Below are 11,420 nucleotides of genomic sequence, written 5' to 3'. Positions count from 1 at the left end.
TCCCCCATTCAGCTCCAACCCTCTGCCTTCATACACTGGCAGAGCTGCGTGGCCTTTAGGAGGTCAGTGATGTCATATTTGGACAGGATATTTACCCTGTGGAGGGAGCAGGTGGAGGTGGATCCCCTCTTCTAACCCCCCTCCCTGTCCCGCCTCCTCAACCAGACTGACTCACCCACCAGGGGCTGTCTGTCTGCATGCAGGGCTCTACCTGTGGAAAGAGAGAGTGAGCCGATGACACAGGGCTGAGTCACACACACACACCAATAAAGGTATGTGCTATACTATACATGAAATGATTGATAGTGTTTAGAACCTACTACTGTAAATGCAGTATCTACAGTACTTCTGCATCAATCACCTGTCACTTCAGTCATTCATGCATGTCAATCTGAGATTTGTGACAACATTTGTAACGCTCGCAGATCTGAAGTTAGGATTCGGCCGTCAGTGAGTGCCCATTAAAACTGTCTGTCTGACTATCATCAAGTTAGATGACACATCAGTCTGTGCACATACAGAGCCAAGTCATCATCACTGTGAGCTGTATTGTTGTCCTTCTGTTGCATCTGTTTCCATGGTGAGAACATGCAGCAAACATTCCCATCTGCTAAGAAAAGAACACTTGGTACAGCAAACAAAGATAATGATAAAGATCACCGAGATTTTACATAAATAAGAATCTTTCCTCATTTCAAAGATGACAGGACCTTCAAATGTAGTGTTTGGTTTTCACCAGGCATAATGGGACTCATGTCATCCAAAAAGTTATACTTTTGACTCATCTGTCCATAGAACATTCTTCCAAGAGTCTTGATGATCATCCAGGTGCTTCCAGGTGCTTTTTGGCAAACTGGAGTCAACTTTTTGGACAAGATGGGTCCTATTATGTCTGGCGAAAACTAAACACTGCATTCCACAGTAACATCCTCATACCAACGGTCAAGCAAGGTGGTGGTAGTGTGATGGTTTGGGGATGCTTTGCTGTCTCAGGACCTGGACAACTTGCCTTAATAGAAGGAACCATGAATTCTGCTCCTTTATATCAGAGAATTCTACAGGAGAATGTCAGGCCATCCGTCTGTGAGCTGAAGCTGAAGCGCAGCTGGGCCATGCTTGAAAACCCACAAATGTCGCTGACTTAAAGCAGTTCTGCATGCAAGAGTGGTCCAAAATTCCTCCACAGCGATGTGAGAGACTGATCAACAACTACGGGAAGCATTTGGTTGCAGTCATTGCAGCTAAAGGTTGCACAACCAGTTATTGAGTGTAAGGGGGCAATTACTTTCTCACACAAGGGAATTGGGTGTTGCATGACTCTGTTAATTAAATAAACAAGTATCCTTTTATTTTTTGGTTATTTGTAAACTCAGGTTCCCTTTATCTAATATCAGGTTTTGGTTGAAGATCTGATAACATTCAGTACATTCAGTATCAAAAATATGCAAAAATAGAGAAAATCAGAAAGGGGGCAAATACTTTTTCACAGCTCTGTATGGGTAAAGTCACTGGCCACCAAACAACACCTTGATCATAGAGGCTCTGAGGACGTCAAGTTATGTTTTAGCAGAGGTTGAGGTTATAAGACAACTAGCTCCCTCTTTAATGTTCACTGAAGAACAATGTAATATAGATGTAGAATAATTTAGCAACCTTGTGTTCAGGACTGAATCTATACTTACATTATACTGTAGCTATGTCAATGACGATGGTCTGAAGTAGTTGTGATTTATGTCCTTTCAAATTCACTGGAAAAATATGCCTCTACATGCAGACCCGCCCATTGGAAAGAAGATAACATAAATAATAAAGAAATGTTAAAGAAATATTTTCACAATTCCTCCACCCTCAACATGACATGAGTAGGTTGACACTTTGAAGTCCCATTCCAGCCTGCCTCACACCATAATTACACACAGTAGTCATTACGGCCTCAAACACTTCCACGGCGGTCAAGGTTAAGGGGGCAAGGGCTCCTTGTTCACTTCCCACACAGAAAGATGGGAGACGTATCCCTCTGAAGGGGGTAAAAGGGAGACAACGGAACAACCCTGAGACAATATGCAGTTGACATCCTGCAATTAAAACTATTTTAAAAATGTGTGACCTCTGAACAACCTAATCTCTAATCAAATTGCTAGAATTGCATGAAGCAAAAATACAATTTGCTCTAGAGAAATGAAGGGTTTTTTGTTGAGATATTCCTTTCCAGATGATTTTATCCTAGCGATGCTCATTTCACCCATTATGAGAATATTTCGGGGGTGTTTGCTATCATGGCATAAGATGACTTGAAATTACAGATGACTTGAAATAATAAGTGTTGGAATGAATGAGGTTCTTGTACACAAAAAGCGCTATAGTGTAAATCATTCATTGGAATGGAAGTGTGTCTTTAAGTACAAGCTCTGCAAAATCTTGACTGCCCTCCAGTGGTTAACTTGGAAAAAAACAAGGAACTTGAGGCCTTCACACACATCTACCACTAAATGATTGAAGCAAGAAACATTAACCTATCAATTTGTTTGCTATGATAATACTATATTATGCACAGACCTTTGTGGTATCTGTGTATTTCAAACACACAGTAGTTGCAAAGCTCTTCCCCTCATACGCATGTAATACACAGAATGCAGGATGTCTTTTGACAGGAAATGACACACAGCACAACACTGTAACAGTCTGCTCTCGCTGCAATCTCTGTTTATTTGCCTGTTCTGTTCAACTAAGGGCAGAGTACATGACACAGGAGCTATATTGCTTGTTAATATCAACATTTCAGAGCGGTTACTGGAGGAGATGAGGACATCCTTTAGTTTATAGTATTTTGCAGCTGCTACAAAACAAGCGTGAGTCTTTAAAAGGGAAAGTCAACTGCTTCCTTAGGGCATTACAGATGAGGGAGACGAGTGTGACAGAGAGAAAATGGCCTCCTGATTGTCTCTCCCAGAAGAGCATCTCTCCTGTCCTGTGTGCTTAAACACCTTCAGCGATCCTGTCATCTTATCATGTAGCCACAGCTTCTGTAAAGCCTGGCTGCAGGAGTGCTGGAGATAGAGAGGATTTCAGGAATATCCAGTTTGTAGGGAAGTATTTTCAATGGGTAATCCTCCCTGTAACCAGGCTCTAAAGAACCTGTGTGAGGCTGTCTTAAAGGAAAGGAGTCAGAGAGCTTCAGGAGGTTTTGAGGTGCTCTGCAGTCTGCACAGTGAGAAATTCAAGCTCTTCTGTTTGGAGGATAAAGAGCCCATCTGTTTGGTGTGTTGTGATTCAAGGAAGCATAAAAAGCATGACTGCATCCCCATATAGGAAGCTGTACAGGAACATAAGGTAGGATAAATTATTTTTCCGGGGAAGTTTGTGGAAACAAACTTGCAGTAACTGTTTCTATGTGGATCATTCTTGGTACTTTACAATAGTTGGTGGTAAGATAGTTTTCACAGGCCCTTTCTTTTTTTTTACTTTTAACCAAATCTTTCCTACACAGCAATCGCACACAGTAATATACAGGTCAAGTTTGTGAATACCATGTTGTTTTCTTTTCAGGTTAAACTCAAGACTTCATTGAACCCTCTTAAGGATAAACTGAGGCTCTTTAAGGGAGTCAAACTCACATGTGATAATACAGCAAAACATATTAAGGTATGACATTTAAGTATTGATGCAACAACATAGTATGCATTTTGGCTAGTTTGTGTTCTTTGTTGTCAACTCGGTTCTAATCTATGGGAAGATCATGCCCTATTTCCTCCGTCATGGATGCCATGAGGAAGGAAATAGTATGAATAATGACAGAAAACACCAGCAAGCTAAATTGGTGCCAGAGAGAATTATAACCAGAGAGGTACAGTATGTCTTAGATATTCCTCTCACTCTCCAGATCCAAGCCCAGGACACAGAGGGGCAGATTAAGGGGCAGTTTAAAAAGCTATACCTGTTTTTGCGAAAGGAAGAGGCAGCTAGGATAGATGCAGTGAGAATGGAAGAGTCAGGTGATGAAAAACAAGATAACAGATGAGCTGAGAGATAATCACTTTCAGACACAATCCAAGCCATCGAACAACAGCTGAGAGTTGAAGACATCTCATTCTTGCAGGTACAGTAAACAGCTTATCTTATGAGTAGATATTGTGTATTGCGATTATTATTTACTGATTATTTTATTGATAACACTGATTTTCACCTGCTTTCTTGGTCCTCTTCAGAACTACAAGGCCACAGTGACAAGGTAAATGGTCTTCCTCCTTTCTCCCTCTTCTCTGTGGTTCTAAACCCAAACCCACAGCAGCACTAACTCCTGAATGTTCTCCCAGAGCCCAGCAAACAATGCCAGATCCAAAGAGGGTTTCAGGAGCGCTGATAGACGTGGCCAAACACCTGGGCAACCTGCAGTTAAGAGTCTGGGAGAAGATGAAAGGGATTCTTCAATCCAGTAAGTACGTTTCCATTCACAACTTGTTTGTTAGACATGGTGGGATGTGCGACGACTTGCGGGGGAAACGATTTATTGCGCAATTGTTGATAGAATAACCATCATGTCGAGGTACATTTGCAGTCACGCGATGCTATGTTGTGTGCTCCTTCCAGTGCGACTTGGAAAAGCATGCACAGTTTAGTCTACAGCAGCCAACCCCAATAAGCGGCCATCGGGCCAGATCCGGCCCGCAAGAGCCAAATGTCTGGCCCACACTGACAGCATTGGCATTCACTTGTTATAATAAACATGAATGTAATATCCGCGGCTCTGCTTTATTTTGAAATTATCCCACACCTTGACCTGTGGCCTTTACCGCGTGCATACGTAAGACGTGCTTTGCGTACTCGTCTCCACTCGACTAGCTATCTAGTGTAGTGTCACACACACACAGTAGCCGCAGCCGCTCGCCAGTTAACCCTCTTTCATCAAAAGGACTGACCACTTCCTCACCAAAAATTATTAAATCCAGTCAAACCAACATGGCATTCGCCAAGATACGCAAGGTAGACCAGGAGAACCGTCAGTTCAAAACTGACTGGACTGTGAGGTATTGCTTTTTTTTACCGGACCACAACAGTGCTAAGCCCACATGCTTAATATGCATGCAGACTGTAGCTGTAATCAAAGCGGACAATCTGAAGCGGCATTTTAACTCTATTCATGCTGCCAGTTTTAATGCAAACTACCCAGAAAAATCTGACCAGCGCAAACAAAAAATTGCAAGCATGTTAACGTCATAGAAGCACTCGGTTTTAACTATGTGTAAAACAACATCGGCACAAGAGAGCGCAACAGCTGCCTCATTACACGTTTCTTGGAAGCTTGCAAGAGCTAAGAAGCCATTCACCGATGCAGAGTTAATTAAACAATGTGCAATCGACATGGCTGCCGAAGTTTTAAACCAAGAGGAACCAATAAAAAAGAAGTTGTTGAGCTGTTGAAGCAAGTGCCGCTGTCGGCTAACACGGCAACCAGAAGAGTCGAAGTTTTAGCGGAGGAGTGTTTTTCCAGTCTACTCACAGATTTGAGGAAAACCTAAGCATTCTCACTGGCAATAGACTCGTCTTGTGACCGAACCGACATGGAACAGCTGTCTGTGTTCGCAAGATTTTTTGATGGGAAGACATTCCGGGAGGAGCTGCTGTGTTTGATTTCTCTACCCGGGCGTACAACCGGGGAAATAATATTCAACGAGCTGACACAGTTCTTCGAAAGGAATGGCTTAGATGTGAGTAAAATTGTCTCTGTTGTTACCGACGGGGCTCCGTCAATGGTGGGACACCGCCAGGGCCCGTTAACCCAGCACTCCTGGCATTTCACTGCATTATTCACAAGTCAGTTTTGTGCGCAAAACTATGTGGAAAAATGAAAGAGACCATGGATACTGTGACTCGACTAGTTAACTTTGTCCGTGAGAGCTCTAGTCTGCAGCATCGCCTTTTTAGAGCATTACTCGAGGAAATGTCAGCTGAACACAATGATATTTTGCTCCACAATGACGTTCGCTGGCTGAGCAAAGGCCGTGTGACCTGCGTGATGAACTTGGCATTTTTATCCAGCCTGCAGAGCCAAAAAGCCAGCAACTTTTTGAGCTTTTTAACTGACAACAAGGTGATATCAGATGTTACTTTTTTGTGTGACATAATGTCTCATCTAAATCGCCTTAACCTGCGACTACAAGGCAAGAACCACACTGTTGCTGACATGTATGAGGCGATTGAAGCTTTCCGGTCAAAGCTGCACCTCCTGGAGAGAGACATTCATGGGAGAAAGTTGCACTTTCCACATCTGCGTGAGCATTGTGAGAAGAATAAAATGCAGGAAGATCCAGCAATGAAGGATTTTGTGTCCAGGCTGGCAAAAAACTTCAAGGAAAGATTTCAAAGCTCCCCTAAACTCTCAGCTGACATCCTTCTCTTCGTAAGACAGCCGTTTTCTGTGTCAACTGACGGCCAGTGGACTGCAGAGGCCAAAAAGCTGGTGCCTTCCATAGATGAGGCTGCTCTCAGATGGACATCTTGGAGATGGGAACATCTGATTTGCTCAAAGCTCAACACAAGGATGCACTGATGAGTGACTTTTGGATGAACGTGGTTCCCCAAGCTCGTTTTAAAAACACCAGAGATATTGCAATGCTCCTACTCACGATGCTCCCCTCAACATACATCTGTGAATCAGCATTTTCTTCAATGAATGCTATCAAGAGCCAGGACAGAAACAGACTCTCAGATTCACATCTTGGACAGTGCCTCAGGATTGCCACAACAGAAAACAAGCCTGACATCAGAAAGGTTGCCTCATCCCGTCGCTCTCACTTCTCTCACTGATTGGTGAGTGAACCAGATCCAATTATTTATTTGCTAATTTTCAATCTTCTTGTGGTATAATAATTATTACAATGAAATAACCATTTCATATTTAATAGCATGTTTCCTACTAAATATGCTACACAGCTTAAATAAAAGTAAATGGCATCCAACTAGTTAGTAAAATGTCAAACTTAATACACAGCAATAAAAAAAGAATACACAAATAAAAGCTAATTAATTATATTGTCACATTAATATCAAACACTTTTGGTTGTTAACAGCTTGATATTATTTGGTTCACATATTTTAAAAGTTTAAAAACTAATGTGGCATATTCTGATAACACATTTGAAAAGTACCTAACTAAAAATCTCTGTCTGTCTGTGTTTGTCCATCTGTCTCTTCTCTTAGAAAGACCTCCTGAAAGCAGATATCCAAAGCATGGGTGTTCCAGACAGAAGTGGGCGCTGTGTGTGTGTGTGTGTGTGAATGTGTTTGCTGGACTTTTTGTTTGCTGACTGTTTGCACAGAATATGCTCCAGGGGCATTTCATAATTAAATAGTTGGTTTTGGACTAATTTAGTATTTTTCATTTTTCTCTTATGTGACTGCTAACACCACTACTAATAATTATAAAATCACAATAGAAGTGAAAACTGATTTTTTTAAAAACACATGTTGGCCCTCGGCTTGGCATGCCTGACCAAATTTGGCCCTTTTGGAAATCTAATTGGGGTACCCTGGTCCACAGGATGGTGAAAGCAGCTTGAGGGTATTATTTGAATGCTAGTGACATGATGATCTTGCTCATATCCATCTCATCAAGTTTGCCATTTATCGCGACAGTTTGTGACAAAACTATCGGTAGAGTGGAAAATGCTTTGGAAACACATTCAACTCGTGTTTTTTATTCGGTATATGACGTAAGCGCAAAATTGTTTATGTGCAGGTCATAACGCACAGCTTTTTAACCGCAACAAAGTCAGGGCGCGTCCCTCTGCCCAGGTGTTGCTGACAGAAGCCAAATCTTACAACACCTGGATAGGTATTTTAAGTATCAGCTAACCATATCATATGTTATACCAATCTGTCAGCCGATACGACGGTCCATGATGTAGCACGCAACCATTAGTTTATGCATGCAACGTCTGAGCAGGGGGAACGCGACCTCCGTCTAATGCAGATTATGTGAGGGGAGCGGAGCTTGGAACAAGGAGTGGAGCATGCCCAATTTGACTGTGTGGAGGCAGATTCCCAAATGCTGGAGTGTCGGCCTTCTTTTCCGCACCAATTTCGCTTCAGTAGCACTCCAAGTAGTGCTCACTTCACGAGCTCTGGGCATGCCCGGGTCAGCATGCATTTGTAGTCTACTTGTGTTCTGCCATAGCCCCTTGCTTTAGCTACTATCATGGAGTTCGCTAAATATTTTCATAAAGAAACTGATAAAACACACAGCTGCTAAATCAAGGTCACTTACGAAGATGAGGAGCAAGAGAGGGAGTGCGGTGATGTAGTGTCCACAACTAAATAATCATTGTGGAATCTGAAAAGACACGTATCCTGAAAGCATGATGGTGTACTTACTATGTGCACATGCTAAAAGAAAGGAACGAGGTGGGTAGATAACTAAGTGTGTCATTGTAGCAAAGTATTTATAAACTAAAAATCAGATCTCTTAAACGTTTCGTTCATTTTCTTCTATTATCTATACAATAGGCCATAATTGATTTTGGCCCTATAGGCCTGGCATATTCCCACGTTCAAGGAGCTTTCCGTTTTGATTGGGTTATTTTGCCTAAAAACCTTTAGGCCTACCTATAAAAAAACAACAACAAAAAACAACTCTGCATCTCTGCCCGGCCTGGCCAAAAGGGTGTTTAGCATCCCTAGTGGCTCTGCAAGTGTGGAGAGGATATTTTCCGCTGCTTGCCTGCTCTCCAGGCACTATTGCATGAGCCTGAAGCCACAGACTGGCCAAACTCGTGTTTCTAAAAATGAATTCTAAAAATGAATTCAAATGCACTAATAAATCATTTTTCGTTCAGATGCTCTGGTCTGGTGTAAACCAGAGGGGAAGAGGCGAAGGGAGAGGGATAAATGGCCTCAAAATCTGTCTTCTCAAGCAGGTGGCGTTTTTATTTAATTTAATGTTTTATTCGCTCACGAAGGGAGGAGTGAGAGAGTTGAATTTGGTTAACAAAAAATTGAATGGCTTATTTGCTTCGAGTGGCTTATTTGATCGAATAGAAGTTTAGTAATCCTTAGGTCGTTATGAGTGTATTGATAGTAGGACATGTGACATGCTGGCAACTTCTAGAAAAAAACACTTTATATCGGAGTTTTGCATGTTGTTCACGCGCGTATCTGCACTATCATTGGCTAGAATGGTCCTAACCGCCTTCTATTTTTGAAGACATTAATTTTCATTGTTAGAACGGACACTTGAGTATCTGGTCAATATAATGGATGATCTGTGTGGAAACACACCTCTGGTGGGGAAATGCGCATATTTTTTTTATTCGATTATAATATTAGCATGAAAGATGGAAACCTAGCTACAAATTGGATGGAAACCTAGCTACTGAGTAATGTTTTGCAGCAAAAAACAACAGTAGGTTTCGTCTGCTCTTAGTTCTTAGTCCTAGAACAGTATAAGTTAAATTCAGATTAAATCTAGTACTGTTGAATTGCTGAATTTTTCTAAATAGGGGTATTCTCTATTGCAACACAATGCTCATATGAATTTAGATTTGAGTGTCAATGAAACTTGTGGTGAATTTACAGAGTAAATGGTCAAGTTCAATTATCTCTCCTTAGCTCCTGTAATCCTGGATCCCAACACTGCAGACACAGGTCTCATCCTGTCCAGGTACTTGACCATCATTGGACACCGTGATAAAGCACTACAGCTCCCTGACAACCCAGAGAGGGTTTATGGATGTGTCCTAGGTTCTGAGGGTTATAACTCAGGAACACACAGCTGGGATGTAGAGAATTTTTGATGGTTACTATTGGGCTGTAGGTGTGGCCACAAAGGATGCCAAAAGATCTGGTTGGTCTAGATCTAGCGGTATGCCATACTACCTGGGATATTTGGACTACCTGTGTTAGTCACTTCCTAGAATTTTCCCCAAAGTATGATGTCCATCATCTTGAAGTGAATCACTTTCCCCGAATGATGAGAGTGCATCTGGACTAGGACAAGGGAAAGCTGTCATTCTTTGACCTTGATGAAAACACACAAATACACACAATCACACACTTTCACAAAGACAGTCTTCCCTATATTTTGTCATGATAAAACTTTGAGGATCTTACCAGTTAAGATCACTGTGACAGTGGGACAACCAGTGGCGACCCGTCATATGAAGAGAAATTATGGATAAAACGTATCGGTGCTCATCGGCCATTGGACATAAACATTACACAACAAGCCATATCAGCTACGTTTTTAAAAAAGGCAGTAAATGAGGCTGAATTAACTGTTTCGCTGCCAGACATGGCTCTGCTGATTGCCAAGAAAGCTCTGCTGTTAGGACATCTTTATGTAGGCCCTAACAGTTTGTGGGCACCGTTTGTCACCGTTATAGTGCAATTAATGTATTGTTTAGTGGCTGTGATGGAATGCATAAAACAAAACAAATGTTGAGTTTGCACCACTAAGATTTACATGCTAAAATCGCCACTGGTCAACATTATACTTTCAAAATCTTAGACAAGCAGTCATCATCATGAATCACGTCAACAATGTACTGGCAAATCCTTTTCAATCCTTGTCATATGAAGAGAAATTATAGATAAAATGTATCGGTGCTCATCGGCCATTGGAACATTACACAACAAGTTGTAAATCGCAAATTCAACAATTTTACATTTGCATAATTTAGCAGACGCTCTTATCCAGCAATGAGTGGTTTGGAAGGAATCAGTGGCTAACTGCAAGCAATCACTATTTTCCCTTCCCCTGCTATTCGGTGGAGAGGGTGTGTGGTCCAAGTCTGGGTTTAAGGGTCTCTTTTCCAAGCTTAAAAGGATAAACAGTCACACGCAACATCATGGGCCAGAAAAGGTTGAATACATTGGCCATGCTGTCAATCCAGCATGACTTCTGCCGCGTTCAAAACAACTGGAAACTCGGAACTGGGAAATCTCAGACTTCAGTGAGTTCAAGACAACTGTGAACTCAGAAAAAGACAAGCGGCCCTAACAGTTTGTGGGCACCGTTTGTCACCGTTATTGTGCAATGAATGTACTGTTTAGTGTTGTGTTGTGTAGTGGCTTTGCTTGCATGCATAACATTTTTGGGGGGGAGTTTGCCTCACCAAAATGTACATGCTAAAATCGCCACTGGGGACAACACAGTTAAACACAGCACAAATTGATGTATTACTTTCACTGCCACCACTGTTTCCTAGCACTCTACTCATAGTCCTTCTGTTCTGAGTTATTCATTCACTGTGAGTGTTGAAGAGGTGGGCTTTGGTCTTGTGTCCACAATCTTAGAGAGAGACACTCAGCTTTATAACAATTATTCAATGGATTCTGACCCTGGTCTTATCAACAGGTGAAGCGATCAAATTGTTCATGTATCACATCTCACTATTTTCTGTAGCCTAATGTTTGACTACTAGATC

At 41.8% G+C, this 11,420-nt stretch overlaps 1 pseudogene across 1 annotated transcript; it reads left to right on the top strand.

The window, feature by feature from the left end:
- The first annotated feature begins 2,943 nt into the window (after nucleotides 1-2,943).
- On the top strand, nucleotides 2,944-10,172 carry LOC311106199 (E3 ubiquitin-protein ligase TRIM35-like; annotated as a pseudogene). The gene is made up of 6 exons: nucleotides 2,944-3,330; nucleotides 3,547-3,642; nucleotides 3,881-4,096; nucleotides 4,206-4,228; nucleotides 4,314-4,432; nucleotides 9,604-10,172. The product of its transcript is annotated as an E3 ubiquitin-protein ligase TRIM35-like (transcript).
- Nucleotides 10,173-11,420: the final 1,248 nt, after the last annotated feature.

Source organism: Coregonus lavaretus, assembly GCF_964263955.1.
Source record: "Coregonus lavaretus genome assembly, chromosome: 30".
Classification (NCBI taxonomy): Eukaryota; Metazoa; Chordata; class Actinopteri; order Salmoniformes; family Salmonidae; genus Coregonus; species Coregonus lavaretus.
The sequence above is the reverse complement of the archived record's forward strand: the minus strand, read 5'-3'. Positions and strand labels throughout refer to the sequence as shown.